Genomic DNA, 20,714 nt, shown 5'->3' with positions numbered 1-20,714 from the left:
TTGTGTGCTCTATGGACTAATCACAGGTCAGTATTCCCCTAAGGTCTTTGACCTCCTCTTTTCACCAAGTTATAAGGATTCAGATTTAAAATAATTTAATTTGAACTGAAATGAAACTAAGAGAAATCTATTTTGGAGAGAAAATATGCTGCTAAAAATCACACAATGCAGTCCAAATGAAAACAAATTAAATATTTTTATCCGTCTGTTTTAATAGCACAAATATGCAAGATTTACAATTTGCTAGTTACTCTTTTTTTTTTTTTAAGCAGTTGCAATAAAGCACAATCATTTTTACTGTCACCTTTGATTGACCCATAGTCAAATCCACTATGAAACATCCCTTAATCTAAATAGAAGCGAGGGCTTTCCTGGTGGCGCAGTGGTTAAGAATCTGCCTGCCAGTGCAGGGGATATGGGTTCGAGCCCTGGTCTGGGAAGATCCCACATGCCGCAGAGCAACTAAGCCCATATGCCACAACTACTGAAGCCCGCGCACCTAGAGCCCCTGCTCCGTAACAAGAGAAGCCACCTTCATGAGAGGCCTGTGCACCGCAACGAAGAGTATCCCCCGCTCGCTGCAACTGGAAAGAAAGCCCACGCACAGCAAGGAAGACCCAACGCAGCCAAAAATAAATAAATAAATTTATGAAACAAACAAACAAAAAAACATAGAAGCGAATTTAGATTAGTCCTTTGGCTTTTGTTGCTCTTTTGTTAGTGATATTGTTGGTGTCATGGAGCTGTTGCTATTAGGCACCAGCAGAGGGAGTCCATATGTTCTGTAGACTCCTAGACTCTCAGTGAAAATTTAAAATTCTTATTTATTTGGATCTATTGTATTTTACTCTCTATATTATTTCTGTACTGTTTATGTGTATTGGAACTACTTATTGTGGATATTGAATACCAAGTTCCATAATTATCTTATAATGATAACTGAAAGAACAATGACTTTTAAGAAATCTTCATCTGTGTGTTGTAATTTATTAATGTCTCTGGCATAGGGGACAGGCCCTCTTTCAGATCTAGCAGTCTATCATACTGTAGTAGTAATCTGAACTGCTAAATTTCACAAGCTCTTGGCAGACAGTTACTGAAGTCTCATACTCTTAGCATCCATCACAGTGTGGAACATTCAGTAGGTTCATAATAATTATTTGATTGATAAGAAGTAAGATTTTGAGAACTTAATATGTAGAGGCAGATTGTTAAACTGGAATTTGGCCAAGGTACCATTCCTATGTAAAGAGGCTCTCGTCATTGGTAAATATCAAGATCCTGTGATTATGTGCTGGCAGTTGGGAGATTGGTCTAACCTGATTTCAGATACACAGAGAAACCTGGTGAAAAACTGAGTAAAGAATGTGAATTCTTGGGACTTCCCTGGTGGCGCAGTGGTTAAGAATCCGCCCGCCAGTGCAGGGGACATGGGTTTGATCCCTGGTCGGGGAAGATCCCACATGCTGCAGAGCAACTAAGCCCGTGCACCACAACTACTGAGCCTGAGCTCTAGAGCCTGCGAGCCACAACTACTGAGCCCATGTGCCACAACTACTGAAGCCCACGCACCTAGAGCCTGTGCTTCGCAACAAGAGAACCCCCCGCTTGATGCAACTAGAGAAAGCCTGCGCGCAGCAACGAAGACCAAATGCAGCCATAAATAAATAAATAATTTAAAAAAAACAGCGATTGCCCTCAAAAAAAAAAAAAGAATGTGAATTCTTTTGATTCTTTTATAGTTATCTCAAAATGCTTAGAGTAATAACTATAAGCCCTGCAGATCAAGTGGTGGGAACTATTGATTTGGGGCCAGTTTGGATGCTCTTAGCTGTGATTTTAGGGCTCTGTGTAAGAATGGAACATAGCTCCTGGGAGGTGTCTTGCTTGACCTCAGACCCAAGTACAAGTTTCACCTAAACCACCTATGGTCCAGAAGGAAAGCAGATTTACCCTTCAGGCTTGTACTAAGGTATGCTACCTCTCAATTAAGAATTTACCCTAGTGATGCATAAAAATCATCTCAAAATTCTTGCATCTGTACATTTTTAAAGATGAAAGTGGACACAAAGACACAATTTGGAGTTCGTTTTTTAAAGCTAGATTTCTTTTTGCCTCATTTTTCATTGCCAAGGTGAAGAGTGTACAGTAATTTTCTGATGCTAGGATTGATCTGTAGGCCCAGGTTCAAATAGGAATGAAACTGAGTTGAGGCAGAATATGACGTAAACTAGCATGAGATTGTTTGTATAGTAGAAGAGAGCTTGTGATCCCCAGGTCCATTCAGACTGGCCTGGGAGGCCTGTCATGTGAGTGTAACCTAGAAAGCTGTGCTAATCAATTGTACCCTGTGTAATGAAAAACAGTTTACTGACAGAGAATTGTCAGAATGGGGCTGACAAGAATCTAGTGAGGTTGACAATCTAAATGATAGAGAACACTAGGTAATAATAACAGTAATAGCTAGTATTTATTAAGCAACTACCACGTGGCAGGCAGTGTGCTAGGTATTTTATTTTCTATATTTCATATAACCACCCTTCAAAGTTGTCACCGTTATGTCCATCAGTCCTGCATAGTGAGGTAATTTTCCCAATATTAAATAGTAACTGGTAATACTGAGATGAGAACCCAAATTGAATCTGTGTCCAAGTCCCCTGTTCATTGTTTTCCCATACTGCACTTTAGCTGGAGGGTTACAACATTCTAATTATAGTATCTAAAAAACAATTGGGAGCTCTAGACTAGGGGCAAAAGACCTCATCTTAATTTTTGTATCTCTTCTCCATCTGTTATTGAGCAGAAAATCCTTACAGGGAAATAGGCCTGTGAGTTTATCTGTAAGAGGAAAAGAAAAATGAGTGAGAAGGAAAGGGTGATTCAAGCAGAAGAGATTTCATCATCTTATTTAGCTAGTGCTGAAGACAAGAAACCTCAGTGGATAGAAAAAGTGGCGGTAGCTTAAAAGGGGTAAGTCCTTGGGGTCTGAGTGAGAGAGAACTTGAACACAGGGAGATCACCTGAGCAGACATTAGGGCTTATTCCTTTCCTTGATCTGTATTTTCAGTAAATTCCAAAGGTGGCTAAGAGTTGAATAATTTTTTAATCCTGCAAGTTTACAGGAAGTGTTTGCCATTAACTAGATAGCTAGAAGACCAGTTACTGGTACTAATTACTTCATGTTAATAATGTTGTTGTATTTTTTATTCTGCTAAGACTTAGACATCAGGCAGTCTCCCCTGAATAAGTTTGAGTTTTAACCACTGAATACATTTTATATATCATTAAGGAGTTTGGTAGGCAGAATAGTATTCTCCCCACATCCCTCCAAAAAATGCCGACGTCATAATCCCCAGAATCTGTGACTTTGTTACCTTACATAGCAAAAGGAATTTTGCTCGCGTGATTAAGGTTAAGGACCTTGAGATGGGAAGATTATCCTGGATTATCCAGGTGGGCCCATTTTAATCACATGAGTCTTTATTTTTTATTTAAAAAAATTTTTTAAACAACTTTATTGAGATATAATTTACATGCTATAAGATTCACCTGTATTAAGATTACACTTCAGGAGTCTTTAGTACCTTTGTAAAGTGTGTAACTTTCACCAATATCTAATTTTATAACATTTCCATTAACCCAGAAAGAAAACTCATGCCTGTTTGCAGTCACTTCCCATTCTTACAGGCCTGGGCAACCGCTAATGTACTTTTTGTCTCTATAAATTTGCCTCTTCTGGACACCTTTCATATAAATGGACTCTTACAGTATATGGTCTCTTGTGTCTGGTTTCACTTAGCATGTTTTTGAGATTCATCTGTGTAGTAGCATGTATTAGTAATTCTTTTTTGTTGTTGTTGTTAAACAACAGAAATTTATTTTCTCACAATTCTGAGATCAAGTTGTCAGCACAGTTGATTTCTCCTGAAGCCTCTCTGCTTGGCTTGTAGATGGCCTGTGTCTTTTCTCCCTGTGTCTTCACATGGTCTTTCTTTTCTCTGTGTGTGCATGTCCTGATCTCCTCTTCTTATAAGGACACGAGTCATATTGGCTTAGGGCCCACTCCCAATGACCTCATTCAACCTTAATTGCCTCTTTAAAAACTCTGTATCCAAATACAGTCACATTCTGAGGTACTAGGGCTTAGGACTTCAACCTACGTGTTTTGCAAGGATACAATTTAACCTATAACACTCCACCCTCTCAGCCTCCAAAATTCAAGTCCTCACATGTGAAATATATTTGCCCCATTCCAACAGCCACAAAAGTCTTAACCCATTCCAGCATCAACTCTAAGTCTAAAATTTCATCTAAATAGCATCTAAATCAGATATGAGTGAGACTAGAGGTATGATTCATCCTGAGGCAAAATTCCTCTCCAATAGTGAACCTATGAAACCAAACAAGTTATCTGCTTCCAAAACACAATAGTGGGACAGGTATAGGATAGACATTCCCCTTCCAAAAGGAAGAAATTGGAAAGAAGAAGGCTTGACAGGTCCTAAGCAAGTCCAAAACCTAGCAGGGCAAATTCCATTAGATTTTTAATTTATTCAAAGATTTAGTTTATTATATCAACATCAGTACTAGAACTCACATCTTTTACTCTCCAGTCTGCAACATTTCTACAGCACACATTTGTGTGCTGACATTATTTGTATGACATTAATATATGTGGCTGGGCTTCCCTGGTGGCGCAGTGGTTGAGAATCTGCCTGCCAATGCAGGGGACACGGGTTCGACCCCTGGTCTGGGAAGATCCCACATGCCGCGGAGCAACTGGGCCTGTGAGCCACAGCTACTGAGCCTTTGTGTCTGGAGCCTGTGCTCCGCAACAAGAGAGGCCGCGATAGTGAGAGGCCCGCACACCTCGATGAAGAGGGGCCCCCACTTGCCGCAACTAGAGAAAGCCCTCACACAGAAACGAAGACCCAACACAGCCATAAATAAATAAAAATAAATAAATTAAAAAAAAGCTGAGAAGCAAGAAATGTTTACTATATATATATATATATATGTGTGTGTGTACATATATATATATATATATATATATGGCTAATTTTAAGAAAATACTGTGGAAAACTCCCATTAGATTTTAAGGCTCAAGAGTGAAATCCTCTTTGGCTCAATTTTCTGTCTAACAAGGGTGGTGGCTCTGCCTTCTCCCTGAATTTTGTCCCCAAACCCTCTGGAACCAATGAGGAAACAGCCCTGCTGCCTGGGCCTGTGCTCTCTGGACCCATGGTGGCAGTAGCAGCCCTGCTGACCCCTGACCCACCTTCAGAGTCATTCCTCCCTGTACTCGAAGGATGACGCATGTTTGCATCCAGACATCTCTAACATCTAACTTCCTGCTTGTAGAATCCCAGAAGTCCGACAGCCTTCCTTCATTTCATCCCACCTCTGTTCTCTTCAGTCCAAGCTGGCAGTGCTTCTGCTGAGATGGTTGATTGGATCCATGTGACACACCCATAATCTCTTTAGTAAAGACTGTCCAGCCATGTCTTTGGTGTTCTATCCTGAACACACTTTCTCATTTTTTGCAATATGAATAAGCTGAGAATTTTCGGTCTTCAAGTTCTGGTTCCTTTTTGCATAATAATTTCTTTTTCAGTTGTCTCCCTCTCACACTTTACTATAAGCAGCAAGGAGAAACCACGTCACACCTTCAACATTTTGCTTAGAAATATCCTCAGTTAAATATCCAAGTTCATTACTGACAGCTTTTACTTTCCACAAAACACTAGAACACAATTTGGTCAAGTTCCCTGCCACTTTGTAACAAGGACTGCTTTTCCTCCAGTTTCCAGTAACATATTCCTCATATCCATCTGAGACTTCCCCAGAAGCACCTTTAACATTCATATTTGTGTCAATATTCTGTTCATGATGAAATATATATAAACAGATATACATATATATATGAGCAGATATAGTGATAGAAGCTTTCTGTACAGTTCTTTCTGAGCTCTCAGAAAAATCACCTTGAATGACCGTATTTAGTCTCTTCCAGACAATCTAGGCTTTTCTTTTTTTTTTTTTTGTGAACATGTAGTATTTATTTTTTTATTTTTTAACACCTTTATTGGAGTATAATTGCTTTACAATGGTGTGTTAGTTTCTGTTGTATAACAAAGTGAATCAGCTATACGTATACATATATCATCCCTCTCCCTCTTGCATCTCCCACCCTCCCACCCTCCCTATCCTACCCCTCTAGGTGGACACAAAGTACTGAGCTGATCTCCCTGTGCTATGCAGCTGCTTCCCACTAGCTATCGATTTTACATTTGGTAGTGTATGTATGTTCGTACCACTCGCTCACTTCATCCCAGCTTACGCTTCCCCCTCCCCATGTCCTCAAGTCAATTCTCTACGTCTTTGTCTTTATCCCTATCCTGCCCCTAGGTTCTTCAGAACCTTTTTTCTTTTTTTAGATTCCATATATATGTGTTAGCATACAGTATTTTTTTCTTTCTGACTTAACTTCACCCTGTATGACAGACTCTAGGTCCGTCCACCTCACTACAGATGACTCAATTTCGTTTCTTTTTATGTCCGAGTAATATTCCATTGTGTGTATGTGCCACATCATCTTTATCCATTCATCTGGCCATGGACACTTAGGTTGCTTCTGTGTCCTGGCTATTGTAAATAGAGCTGTAGTGAACATTGTGGTACATGACTCTTCTAGAATTATGGTTTTCTCAGGGTATATGCCCAGTAGTGGGATTGCTGGGTTGTATGGTAGTTCTATTTTTAGTTTTTTAAGGAACCTCCATACTGTTATCCATAGTGGCTGTATCAGTTTACATTCCCACCAACAGTGCAAGAGGGTTCCCTTTTCTCCACAGCCTCTCCAGCATTTATTGTTTGTAGATTTTTTGATGATGGCCATTCTGACTGGTGTGAGGTGATACCTCATTGTAGTTTTGATTTGCATTTCTCTAATGATCAGTGATGTTGAGCATCCTTTCACGTGTCTGTTGGCAATCTGTATATCTGCTTTGGAGAAATGTCTATTTAGGTTTTCTGCCCATTTTTGGATTGGGTTGTTTGTTTTTTTGATATTGAGCTGCATGAGCTGCTTGTATATTTTGGAGATTAATCCTTTGTCAGTTGCTTCATTTGCAAATATTTTCTCCCATTCTGAGGGTTTTTTGTCTTGTTTATGTTTTCCTTTGCTGTGCAAAAGCTTTTAAGTTTCATTAGGTCCCATTTGTTTATTTTTCTTTTTATTTGCATTTCTCTAGGAGATGGGTCAAATAGGATCTTGCTGTGATTTATGTCATAGAGTGTTCTGCCTGTTTTCCTCTAAGAGTTTGATAATGTCTGGCCTTACATTTAGGTCTTTAATCCATTCTGAGTTTATTTTTGTGTGTGGTGTTAGGGAGTGTTCTAATTTCATTCTTTTACATGTAGCTATACAGTTTTCCTAGCACCACTTATTGAAGAGGCTGTCGTTTCTCCATTGTATATTCTTGCCTCCTTTAAAAAAGATAAGGCGACCATATGTGCATGGGTTTATCTCTGGGCTTTCTATCCTGTTCCATTGATCTATATTTCTGTTTTTGTGCCAGTACCATACTGTCTTGATTACTGTAGCTTTGTAGTATAGTCTGAAGTAAGGGAGCCTGATGCCTCCAGCTCTGTTTTTCTTTCTCAAGATTACTTTGGCTATTCAGGGTCTTTTGTGTTTCCATACAAATTGTAAAATTTTTTGTTCTAGTTCTGTGAAAAATGCCATTGGTAGTTTGATAGGGAATGCACTGAATCTGTAGATTGCTTTGGGTAGTATAGTCATTTTCACAGTGTTGATTCTTCCAATCCAAGAACGTGGTATATCTCTCCATCTGTTTGTATCATCTTTAATTTCTTTCATCAGTGTCTTGTAGTTTTCTGCATACAGGTCTTTTGTCTCCTTAGGTAGGTTTATTCCTAAGTATTTTATTCTTTTTGTTGCAGTGGTAAATGGGATTGTTTCCTTAATTTCTCTTTCAGATTTTTCATCATTAGTGTATAGGAATGCAAGAGATTTCTGTGCATTAATTTTGTATCCTGCTACTTTACCAAATTCATTGATTAGCTCTAGTAGTTTTCTGGTAACATGTTTAGGATTCTCTATGTATAGTATCATGTCATCTGCAAACAGTGACAGTTTTACTTCATCTTTTCCAATTTGTATTCCTTTTATTTCTTTTTCTTCTCTGATTGCTATGGCTAAAACTTCCAAAACTATGTTGAATAATAGTGGTGAGAGTGGGCAACGTTGTCTTGTTCCTGATCTTAGTGGAAATGGTTTCAGTTTTTCACCATTGAGAATGATGTTGGCTGTGGGTTTGTCATATATGGCCTTTATTATGTTGAGGTTTTGGAGGGTTTTTATCGTAAATGGGTGTTGAATTTTGTTGAAAGCTTTCTCTGCATCTATTGAGATGATCATATGTTTTTTATCCTTCAATTTGTTAATATGGTTTATCACAATGATTGATTTGCGTATATTGAAGAATCCTTGCATTCCTGGGATAAACCTCACTTGATCATGGTGTATAATCCTTTTAATGTGCTGTTGGATTCTGTTTGCTAGTAGTTTGTTGAGGATTTTTGCATCTATGTTTATCAGTGATATTGGCCTGTAGTTGTCTTATTTTGTGACATCTTTGCTGGTTTTGGTATCAGGGTGATGGTGGCCTCATAGAATGAGTTTGGGAGTGTTCCTCCCTCTGCTATATTTTGGAAGAGTTTGAGAAGGACAGGTGTTAGCTCTTCCCTAAATGTTTGATAGAATTCGCCTGGGAAGCCCTCTAGTCCTGGGCTTTTGTTTGTTGGAAGATTTTTTTTTTCCAATTTATTATTTTTGGCTGCATTGGGTCTTCGCTGTGGCATGTGGGCTTTTTCTAGTTGTGGCAAGCGGGGGCTACTGTTCATTGCGGTGCGTGGGCTTCTCATTGTGGTGGCTTTTCTTGTTGCGGAGCAGGGCTCTAGGCATGTGGACTCAGTAGTTGCGGCTTGTGGGCTCTAGAGCACAGGCTCAGTAGTTGTGGTGCACAGGCTTAGTTGCTCCGTGGCATGTGAGATCTTCCTGGACCAGGGATCGAACCCGTGTCTCCTGCATTGCCAGGCTGATTCTTAATCACTGCGCCACCAGGGAAGTCCCTGTTGGAAGATTTTTAATCACAATTTCAATTTCAGTGCTTGTGACTGGTCTGTTTATATTTTCTATTTCTTCCTGGTCCAGTCTTGGGAGGTTGTGCTTTTCTAAGAATTTGTCCATTTCTTCCAGGTTGTCCATTTTATTGGCATATAGTTGCTTGTAATAATCTCTCATGATCCTTTGTATTTCTGCAGTGTCAGTTGTTACTTCTCCTTTTTCATTTCTAATTCTACTGATTTGAGTCTTCTCCCTTTTCTTCCTGATGAGTCTGGCTAATGGTTTATTATTTTTGTTTATCTTCTCAAAGAACCAGCTTTTAGTTTTATTGATCTTTGCTATTTTGCTATTTATTGATCTTTGCTATTTTTTTATTGATCTTTGCTTCATTTCTTTTTCATTTATTTCTGATCTGGTCTTTATGATTTCTTTACTTCTGCTAACTTTGGGGTTTTTTTAATTCTTTTTTCTCTAATTGCTTTAGGTGTAAGGTTAGATTGTTTATTTGAGATTTTTCTTGTTTCTTGAGGTAGGATTGTATTGCTATAAACTTCCCTCTTAGAACTGCTTTTGCTGCATCCCATAGGTTTTGGGTCGTCGTGTATTCATTGTCATTTGTTTCTAGGTATTTTTTGATTTCCTCTTTGATTTCTTCAGTGATCTTGGCTATTTAGTAGTGTGTTGTTTAGCCTCCACGTGTTTGTATTTTTTACAGATTTTTTTCCTGTCATTGATATCTAGTCTCATAGTGTTGTGGTCAGAAAAGATACTTGATACAATTTCAGTTTTCTTAAATTTACCAAGGCTTGATCTGTGACCCAAGATATGATCTATCCTGGAGAATGTTCCATGAGCACTTGAGAAGAAAGTGTATTCTGTTGTTTTTGGATGGAATGTCCAAAATAATATAAATATCAATTAAGTCCATCTTGTTTAATGTATCATTTAAAACTTGTGTTTCCTTATTTATTTTCATTTTGGATGATCTGTCCATTGGTGAAAGTAGGGTGTTAAAGTCCCCTACTATGATTGTGTTACTGTCTATTTCCCCTTTTATGGCTGTTAGCATTTACCTTATGCATTGAGGTGCTCCTGTGTTGGGTGCATAAATATTTACAATTGTTATATCTTCTTCTTGGATTGATCCCTTGATCATTATGTAGTGTCCTTCAGTGTCTCTTGTAATAGTTTTATTTTAAAGTCTATTTTGTCTGATATGAGAATTGCTACTCCAGCTTTCTTTTGATTTCCATCTGCATGGAATAACTTTTTCCATCCCCTCACTTTCAGTCTGTATGTGTCCCTAGGTCTGAAGTGGGTCTCTTGTAGACAGCATATATACGGGTCTTGTTTTTGTATACATTCAGCCAGTCTGTGTCTTTTGGTTGGAGCGTTTAATCCATTTACATTTGAGGTAGTTATTGATATGTATGTACCTGTTACCATTTTCTTAATTGTTTTGGGTTTATTATTGTAGGTCTTTTCCTTCTCTTGTGTTTCCTGCCTAGAGAAGTTCCTTTAGCATTTGTTGTAAAGCTGGTTTGGTGGTGTTGAATTCTCTTAGCTTTTGCTTGTCTGTGAAGGTTTTAATTTCTCCGTTGAATTTGAATGAGATCCTTGCTCGGTAGAGTAATCTTGGTTGTAAGTTTTTCCCTTTCATCACTTCATTTTTTTTAATTTTTAATTTTTTAAATTTATTTATTTATTTTTAATATTTATTTCTGGCTGTGTTGGGTCTTCGTTTCTGTGCTAGGGCTTCCTCTAGTTGCGGCAAGTGGGGGCCACTCTTCATCGCAGTGCACTGGCCTCTCACTATTGCGGCCTCTCTTGTTGCGGAGCACAGGCTCCAGACGCGCAGGCTCAGTAGTTGTGGCTCATGGGCCTAGTTGCTCCGCGGCATGTGGGATCTTCCCAGACCAGGGCTCGAACCCGTGTCCCCTGCATTGGCAGGCAGATTCTCAACCACTGCGCCACCAGGGAAGCCCCCCTTTCATCACTTTAAATATGTCCTGCCACACCCTTCTGGCTTGCAGACTTTCTGCTGAAAGATCAGCTGTTAACCTTATGGGTATTCCCTTGTATGTTATTTGTTGCTTTTCCATTGCTGCTTTTAATATTTTTTCTTTGTATTTAATTTTTGACTCTTTGATTAATATGTGTTTTGGCATGCTTCTCCATTTATCCTGTACGGGACTCTCTGTGCTTCCTGGACTTGACTATTTCCTTTCCCATATTAGGGAAGTTTTCAACTATAATCTCTTCCAATATTTTCTCCGTCCCTTTCTTTTTCTTTTCTTCTTCTGGGACCCCTATAATTCGAATGTTGGTCCGTTTAATGTTGTCCCAGAGGTCTCTGAGACTGTCCTCAATTCTTTTCATTCTTTTTTCTTTATTCTGCTCTGCAGCATTTTTTTCCCACTATTTTATTTTCCAGGTCACTTATCCATTCTTCTGCCTCAGTTATTCTGCTATTGATTTCCTGTAGAGAATTTTTAATTTCACTTATTGTGTTGTTCATCATTGTTTGTTTGCTCTTTAGTTCTTCTGGGTCTTTGTTAAACATTTCTTGTATTTTCTCCATTCTATTTCCAAGATTTTGGATCAACTTTACTATCAATACCCTGAATTCTTTTTCAGGTAGATTGCCTATTTCCTCTTCATTTCTTTGGTCTGGTGGGTTTTTACCTTGCTCCTTCATCTGCTGTGTATTTCTCTGTCTTCTCATTTTGTTTAACTTACTTTGTTTGGGGTCTCCTTTTCTCAGGTTGCAGGTTCGTAGTTCCCATTGTTTTTGGTGTCTGACCCCAGTGGGTGAGGTTGGTTCCGTGGGTTGTGTAGGCTTCCTGGTGGAGGGAACTAGTGCCTGTGTTCTGGTGGATGAGGCTGGATCTTGTCTTTCTGGTGGGCAGAACCACGTCCGGTGGTGTATTTTGGGGTGTCTGTGACCTTATTATGATTTTAGGCAGCCTCTCTGCTAATGGGTGGGGTCGTGTTCCTGTCTTGCTAGTTGTTTGGCATGGGATGTCCAGCACTAGAGCTTGCTGGTCGTTGAGTGGATCTGGGTCTTAGCATTGAGATGGAGATCTCTGGGAGAGCTCTCACCAATTGATATTACGTGGGCCGGGAGGTCTCTGGTGGCCCAGTGTCCTGAACTCGCTCTCCCACCTCAGAGGCTCAGGCCTGACACCCGGCCAGAGCTACAAGACCCAGTCAGCCACACAGCTCAGAAGAAAAGGGAGAAAAAAATAGAAAGAAAGAAAAAATAATAATAAAATAAATAAAGTTACTAAAATAAAACATAAAAATAATTCTTAAAATATAAAAAACTAAAAAAAAAAAAAAAGAGAGCAGCCAAAGCAATAAATCCACCAGTGATAACAAGCACTAAAAGCTATACTTAAAAGAACCAAAAGCGGATAGAGAGAGCCCTAGGACAAATGGTAAAAGCAAACCTATAAGACAAAATCACACAAAGAAGCATTACACATACACACTCACAAAAAGAGAAAAAGGAAAAATATATATATAAAAAGAAAAAAAAGGAAGAGAGCAACCAAATCAATAAACAAATCTACCAATGATAATAAGCTCTAAATACTAAACTAAGATAAACATAAAACCAGAAACAAATTAGATGCAGAAAGCAAACCCCAAGTCTACAGTTGCTCCCAAAGTCCACCACATGAATTTTGGGATGATTCCTTGCCTATTTAGGTATTCCACAGATGCAGGGTACATCAAGTTGATTGTGGAGATTTAATCCGCTGCGCCTGAGGCTGCTGGGAGAGATTTCCCTTTCTCTTCTTTGTTCTCACAGCTCCTGGGGTTCAGCTTTGGATTTGGCCCCACCTCTGCATGTACAGAGGGCATGTAGGTCACCCTCTGGCATCTGTTCTTTGCTCAGACAGGAGGGGCTTAAAGGAGCGGCTGATCAGGGGGCTCTGGCTCACTCAGGCCGGGGGGGGAGGGAGGGGTACGGAATGCGGGGCGAGCCTGCAGCAGCAGAGGCTGGCACATCGTTGCAACAGCCTGAGGCGTGCAGTGTGTTCTCCTGGGGAAGTTGTCCCTGGATCATGGGACCCTGGCAGTGGCAGGCTGTACAGGCTCCCGGGAGGGGAGGTGCGGATAGGGATATGTGCTCGCACACAGGCTTCTTGGTGGCTGCAGCAGCAGCCTTAGCGTCTCATGACCGTCTCTGGGGTCCGCGCTGATAGCCGCGGCTCGCGCGCGTCTCTGGAGCTCGTTTAGGCAGTGCTCTGAACCCCCTCTCCTCGTGCACCCCGAAACAGTAGTCTCTTGCCTCTTAGGCAGTTCCAGACTTTTTCCCGGACTCCCTTCCAGCCAGCTGTGGCACACTAGCCCCCTTCAGGCTGTGTTCACGCAGCCAACCCGTCCTCTCCCTGGGGATCTGACCGAAGCCTGAGCCTCAGCTCCCAGTCCCCACCCGCCCTGGCGGGTGAGCAGACAAGCCTCTCGGGCTGGTGAGTGCTGGTCGGCACCAATCCTCTGTGGGGGTATCTCTCCGCTTTGCCCTCCGCGCCCCTGTTGCTGTGCTCTCCTCCGTGGCTCCGAAGCTTCTCCCCCGCCACCCCCCATTTCTGCCCGTGAAGGGTCTTCCTAGTGTTTGGAAACTTTTCCTCCTTCACAGCTCCCTCCCAGAGGTGCAGGTCCCATCCCTATTTTTTTGTCTCTGTTTTTTCTTTTTTCTTTTGCCCTACCCAGGTACGTGGGGAGTTTCTTGCCTTTTGGGAAGTCGGAGTTCTTTTGCCAGGGTTCAGTAGGTGTTCTGTAGGAGTTGTTCCACGTGTAGATGTATTTTTGATGTATTTGTGGGGAGGAAGGTGATCTCCACGTCTTACTCCTCCACCATCTTGAAGGTCCCCCTCCCACATGAGTCTTTAAAAGCAAAGAACTTTTTCCTGGCTGTGGTCAGAGAGAAATGACCACAGAAGGGTCAGAGACATGCAATGTTGTTGGCTTTTAAGTTGGAGAAAGGGGACCACAAGCCAGGGAACTCAGGCACATCTATAAGATGGAAAAGGGAAGGAAACAGATTCTCTCCTAGAGCCTCCAGAAAGGAATGCAGCACTTGATTTTAGCCCAGTGAGACTACTGACCTATAGAACTGTAAGACAATAGATTTGTGTTGTTTTAAGCCATTAAGTTTGTGGTAATTTGTTACAGCAACAGTACAAATAATATACCATTTAACTATATGAGCCAAAAACCTCAGAACCATCCATGACACCTTCTTCCTCATTCTTGACTTCTTATTTATTCTATCACTGTCCTGTTGATTTAACTTCCTAAAAAGCTCTTGGGTCTGTTCATCTCTCTCCATTTCCCTGGCCACTAACAACTTCTGTCATCTCCACCTTGTTCTACTGTAATAGTCTCTTTTTCTCTTGTCTAGTGTATTCTCAACCTTGTAGCTACAGTGATCTTTCTAAAGGGGGAAGTGTTATTTTGTCCCCCACCCCTAATTAACCTAATTAATCTAACATTTCAGCTCCAGCATTACTTCTTGTGGGAGACTTCTCTGACACTGCTCCCCGTACTCCCAGTCTAGGTCAAGTTGATTCAACATTGATTCCTGTTGGTGGGGATGTAAATTGATACAGCCACTGGGGAGAACAGTATGGAGGTTCCTTAAAAAACTAAAAATAGAACTACCATATGACCCAGCAATCCCACTACTGGGCATATACCCTGAGAAAACCATAATTCAAAATAAGTCATGTACCACAATGTTCATTGCAGCACTATTCACAATAGCCAGGACGTGGAAGAAACCTACATGTCCATTGACAGATGAATGGATAAAGAAGATGTGGCACATATATACAGTGGAATATTACTCAGCCATAAAAAGGAACAAAACTGAGTTATTTATAGTGAGGTGGATGGACCTAGAGTCTGTCATACAGAGTGAAGTAAGAAAGAGAAAAACAAATACCGTATGCTAACACATATATATGGAATATAGAAAAATGGTACTGATGAACCTAGTGGCAGGGCAGGAATAAAGACACAGATGTAGAGATCGGACTTGAGGATGGGGTGGGGAAGGGGAGGCTGGGTTGAAGAGAGAGAATAGCATTAACATATATACACTTGCAAGTGTAAATTGGATAGCTAGTGGGAAGCTGCTGCATAGCACAGGCTGATCAGCTCGATGCTTTGTGATGACCTAGGGGGGTGGGATAGGGAGGGTGGGAGGGAGGGGATATTGGGATATATGTATACATATAGCTGATTCACTTTGTTATACAGCAGAAACTAACACAACAGTATGAAGCAATTATACTCCAATAAAGGTGTAAAAAAAAAAAAAACCTTGATTCCTACAGTGATTGTTTTTAATGCTTATAGAATGTTATTTCTTTATTTCAGACTACTCATCTTAGACTCTAATTATACATTCATTTGTGTAATTATTTGATAATCTCTATCTTCACGGGAATGTTTAAGAACCATGAGAACTAGCATCAAATCAAGTTGTGGCTCATCATTGCATCCTTAGACTCCACCTTAGTGCCTGTATGTATGTCATGGATACACAATAAATATATGTTGAATCAATAAATAACTTAAAACATGTTAAACTAATAGTGCCACAGTGACTTTCCTCCAATACTGAACAGCTGTCTTTTTTTTTTTTTTTTTTTTTGCCGTGCCACACGGCTTGTGGGATCTCAGTTACCCAATCAGGGATTGCACCTGGGCATGGCGGTGGAAGCCCGGAATCCTAACCACTAATCCACCAGGGAACTCCCCCTAAACAGCTGTTTTAGGATGACAGTGAAGAGTATATAGCTTGTAAGATAATCATTTGAAAGGATTTGAGTATTTTAAAATATCTTTTAAAAAATTGTTATGAAAGCAATATAACAACTGTAATTGGAAAGTAGATTGTCCATAACCCCACTAATCAAACAATAATTTTCATTCTTTAGTTTTAGATTTTTTTCAATAAAAAGAATTCCTATTAGTCCTTGTTTAAGTGTCATAGAAACTATTCATGCAAAGTGAATATCAGCTGTTAGGTTTTAAATGCAATTTGCTGTAATGCTAGTTACTCCAGAATATTTTTAGTGACACGGAAATGTGTGGGAGTTAAATGTTTCTATAAATGAATATGGAAATAAGAATATATATGATTGTGAATGGAGATAGAGCTATAGTTCTAAGTGGAACTTTTGGAGTGTGCTGCTTTATTCTAAGATAATTTTATTAGGAAAAAGTTTAGTTATAAAGGAATATTAAGTAATTCCTACTGTACATGAGATAATATATTTTAACACTCTCATGCTTTTAAGAATGTAAAAGTTACATGTAACTTTAAGATACATGTAAAATAATGCAAAAGTAAAATGTTGAATTATGGCGAGAGACAGTTTGTGTTTAAAAAAACAATTCATGTAGTGATTAGAATAAAAGTTAAATTTTATATATTGATGCCTTAGAGTAAGTTTGTATTACAAACTCTGAAGGTGGGAGAATCTTGCTCTAGAAAATTACACTGAACTACTTCACATAACCCAATTGACTGCCTAGTTTTTTGCCTTACGTTTCAAATTTGAAATAAGCTATTATTATTACCTAACTGCTATCTCTTGACTTTTATATATTTCTATAATACAGTAAATGTTTTGTACAAAACTGACATGTAAATTAGTACTAGATTATTTTTGAATGCTCAAGAGGGAAGCATAGGTTTCAGGGCATAAGACAAGCTCAAAGTAAAAGCCTAATAGACCTGACCATACCCTTTCCCTGTAAAATAGTTTTTGTGGCTCTCAGCTGCCTACGTGTAGACATTAAGTTCTTGAATGTTATACAGGAGATAACCTTGCCTGGTTAGACTGTGGAATAGGCGTTGAGAGGGGAAGATATTTTAGAGACATTGAGGATATAAAATTGGTTGGACTAGGTGATTGGTTGGATGTGGGTAGGAAGAAGGAGGTATTATAAGGATAAAACTCAGGCTTCTGGGTGGGAGCCTGGGGCATTAAGTGAGATACAGAGAGAGGCATTATCCTTTACCAGGGAAGGAAGGCTATGAGCTACCCCTGTCTAATGACCGCTTATTTAACTATTTTAACAAGTTCTTTAATGTCTAAGGGGATTTTGTGCATGGAGAAAAATCCTCATCACTGCTCATAATTAATGCACAGTTTTTAAACCTACTTATGAACTAAGTTCCAAAATAGAATGTTTTAAGCATTTAGAATTGATTACAAGATTATTTAGTTAAATTATCTTTAATAACAGTTTAAATTACAATTAATTTGACTTCTATAATACTTCACTTTATATAGTGATTGCAAAACTTACTATACTTAAAATTAAACCTATTTTAAAATACTAACCCATGGGTTTAATTAATTCATTTACTCTCTCTGTAGTACTTTGTTTTTTTAATCTTCCTTGGATTTTAATAATCTTCCCAGATTCTTATTTCTGTACTTTCCCAGGATTTTAGTAATTTTTTTACACCTTCCTAGGGTTATGGTTGTCTTACCACTACCAAAACAAAACAAAATTTCAGATTAGTCAAGGTTTAGGGTTTGTTGATGGATTTGATTCTTAGGTAAATCACAAGATTTGCTTATGCCTTTAAAGATGATTTAAAAGTTGCATTGGTGTGTACTTGGTCACTTCTGTAACTAAACTTGCTAAGTTAATGAGATTTTTTTTTTTTTTTTTTTAACTCATGCCTTTTCTCATACATTTTTAGTTTCTTGCAACCTGGGGTTACTCCCTGAATGAAATACTCTTCTTCTTCTTCTTCTTCTTTTTTTTTTTTTTAAATGTGATTAGTATTTTATAACCCATTGTTCTATTGTCATTATGAATTGCCCTTTTCTGGTGGCATTCCTGCCAGGAATTATGGACGTTTCATCTCCCAAGAAATCAGGGATCAGGTCTGTACCATTAGCTATCTTTAGGATATTCCGCTAATTCATCCAGTTAGAGCTCAGGGTTTCTGCTTGGTCATTGTGTGTGACCATGGGTGCTCATCTACCACTGCGTTTCCTTTCAAATGATGTGTGTGTGTGAGGACCTGCACTGATCTGACCCTCCTGTTCTTGGTATATAACTTGCTTTTTCTGGGACTATTTGGCTTATCCACAGTTCCCTATATCTACCCCTTCCTCCTGTAACTAAACAAAAAAGTAAACAGCTATGCCTTATAAACAGACATAAACTTAATAGGAGAAACAAAACATCTAAATGTTAACACTAACCTAATTATTAGCATAATGACTATTATTTTACCTTTCTTTACAATCTTTTTATACACTTTAATTTTTTTTTTTTTTTTGGCCGCACCACACAGCTTGTGAGATCTTAGTGCCCCGACCAGGGATTGAATCCGGCCCCTTAGCAGTGAGAGCGCAGAGTCCTAACCACTGGCCTGCCAGGGAATTGCCTAACTTTCTTTTTTGTATCTTTTTATGAATTCATGGTTTATCATAGATTGAGTTTGTTCCATTTAGTTATAATTATTATTCTCTTTTTAATGTTCCAGTTGTTGCCTGGCCAACATCAAGCTGGAAAGCATTCTTCACTTTACAAAGAACTCACTTCTGGATTCCTTTACATAACACATTACAGTATACTTATCCTTCCATAATTATCTTACCTTAATTTGTATTACATTACTTTTAGGGAAGTTTCTGTTATATAAAATCAGTAATACCCATATTCTGTACTTCCCGTCTGATCCATATGATACTGACTGATTGGTTTATTTGGGGAACGGGCTCACCATGAGTACTAAAACAGATTGAGAATAACATAGCTCTCCTTAGTGGGCAAAGGTTGTGGACAAAGAAACTAGTGTATTAATATTAATTTAGAGTCTATAGTTACTAATTTTCACACTTAATTTCCATGGTAACAGGGAGTTCACTATAGCTACCTGTACTCCGATTGTCAAACATGCATGAAATTTTTTTAAAGGAGGCTGTTATTGATCAAGCCAAGAAGGACATGTGATTTTTTTTTTAAAGTTAGTGAATCATATGAAATTATTGTTTCTGTAGGTAGAAAATTGTGAAATATAGGCAATTTAATAAGTTTAACTTACCAGTGTGCTACATTACTTTCGACGATGTCATATTTTTGTGAAGTGGGTTTTTGGCAACTGCTTTGATAAAAAACAAGTACTGTGCGGAACAGGGAACGAGGATGGTAGTGTCTGAACTGATTCCCAGGTTTGCAAAGTTATACAGTGCCCAGGTACACACACTGCATTAGTGGTTTTTCTTTCAATTTATGGGTATTATTTTTTTAAAAAACTACAAGATGTTAGGACATCATACTAATTAGGTTGTTTGGACTTGACATTCTATATTACTTTGGTAATGGTGTTTCTTTAACAGTATTTCGACAAAGTTTCAATTATTTTTACACATGGCACCCTTTACCATAGCATTAGCACTCACAGGCATAAGTATCGTACATTCTTGGGAGTTCTGTATTAAATCCTTCCTTAGGTAGAAGACTTCTCCTGAGGCAGTCCTGTCTATGAGGTTGGGTGGAGCAGGTAATGACATGTGGCCTGTAAAGGCCTTATAGAGCTTCTTCCCTGGAAGATTAACTAAGAGGTCGGCAGGAAGGAAGATTAGAATTAGGATTAGAATAGATGAAGAATCACCTGGAAGGCTTGCAAAATCATCTCCTCAGAAGTACCAGAATGTGTTAGTGTGAATTATCTGTTCCAGAAAGGAGTCTGCTATTACTAGAATTTGATGACAGGTTGATGGCATAAGCATGAGGGGGCAGAGAAGGAAAATGGAGATGATAAATTCCTAAAATGGCTGTGGCAGAGACAGGTTTTGCCCATTTCTGGCCTGGCCTGAGTCAGTTTACTGCTGCTAGATTTAAGAGCAGGTTTAGGGGAAAGTGCCGCAAGCCTCAGCTGCTTCTGGTTCAGCCCAGTCTCAGTGTGAATCTCAGTGAATTCTCCTGTTCCTTGTACATCCTGCGCTGTCCCTGACCTGACTCCTCTCCCAGGAGAGGAGGAAATATGCATCCTACCGCCCAGTTCTCCTTTGCGATCAATATAAAGTGCTTAAAATCCCTCATGTGAGTACCCTGAGGAGTGCTTGCTGCTGCTCTGCTTGACAGTTCCCTCCTTCCTCATTCTTCATGCTTTCTTCCAGCGCAGTGATGCTAACCCAGTGATTCTAGGCCCCTGGCCTTTTTTTGCCTCCATAGTTTTTTTCCTAATCCTTTAACCTTTCCATTTGTTTTCTTCTAAATTAGGGATCAGAAACTTAAATGCCTACAGGTATAAACAAATCTGATAAGGCCTGTAACAAGCTGGAGAGTGCCCAGCTAAAGGGGACAACTGTTTCTTTGTTCTACCTAATTGTTGCCAGGGGGGCGTCCAGACCCCTACGCCAGACCTTGAGATGTTTCAAGAGAAGCAAGTAATCTGAGAATTTTGTATACAGTGTTTACATGTTGGCATTTAATTCAGATTTTAAAAACAGAGTTGGATGCTGCTCCTGGGCCAGGACTTCGAACCTCTGCTCTAGATCTTATGTTA

General features: G+C 39.3%; 1 protein-coding gene across 2 annotated transcripts in view; it reads left to right on the top strand.

Annotated features, from left to right (window-relative positions):
• LOC118897255 (INTS3 and NABP interacting protein) overlaps positions 1–20,714 on the top strand; it is a 32,246-nt gene that overhangs the window by 3,398 nt on the left and 8,134 nt on the right. Inside the window, exon 3 of one of the 2 annotated variants that reach the window (XM_036856292.1) lies at positions 15,545–15,691. The exons of the other annotated variant lie outside the window; for it this stretch is intronic. The gene's annotated coding sequence lies outside the window, so the exon portion shown is untranslated. The remainder of the gene's footprint in view (positions 1–15,544; positions 15,692–20,714) is intronic. 2 annotated transcript variants of the gene reach the window in all.

This window comes from Balaenoptera musculus, chromosome 6 (genome assembly GCF_009873245.2).
Source record: "Balaenoptera musculus isolate JJ_BM4_2016_0621 chromosome 6, mBalMus1.pri.v3, whole genome shotgun sequence".
NCBI classification, from domain to species: domain Eukaryota; kingdom Metazoa; phylum Chordata; class Mammalia; order Artiodactyla; family Balaenopteridae; genus Balaenoptera; species Balaenoptera musculus.
The sequence above is the reverse complement of the archived record's forward strand: the minus strand, read 5'-3'. Positions and strand labels throughout refer to the sequence as shown.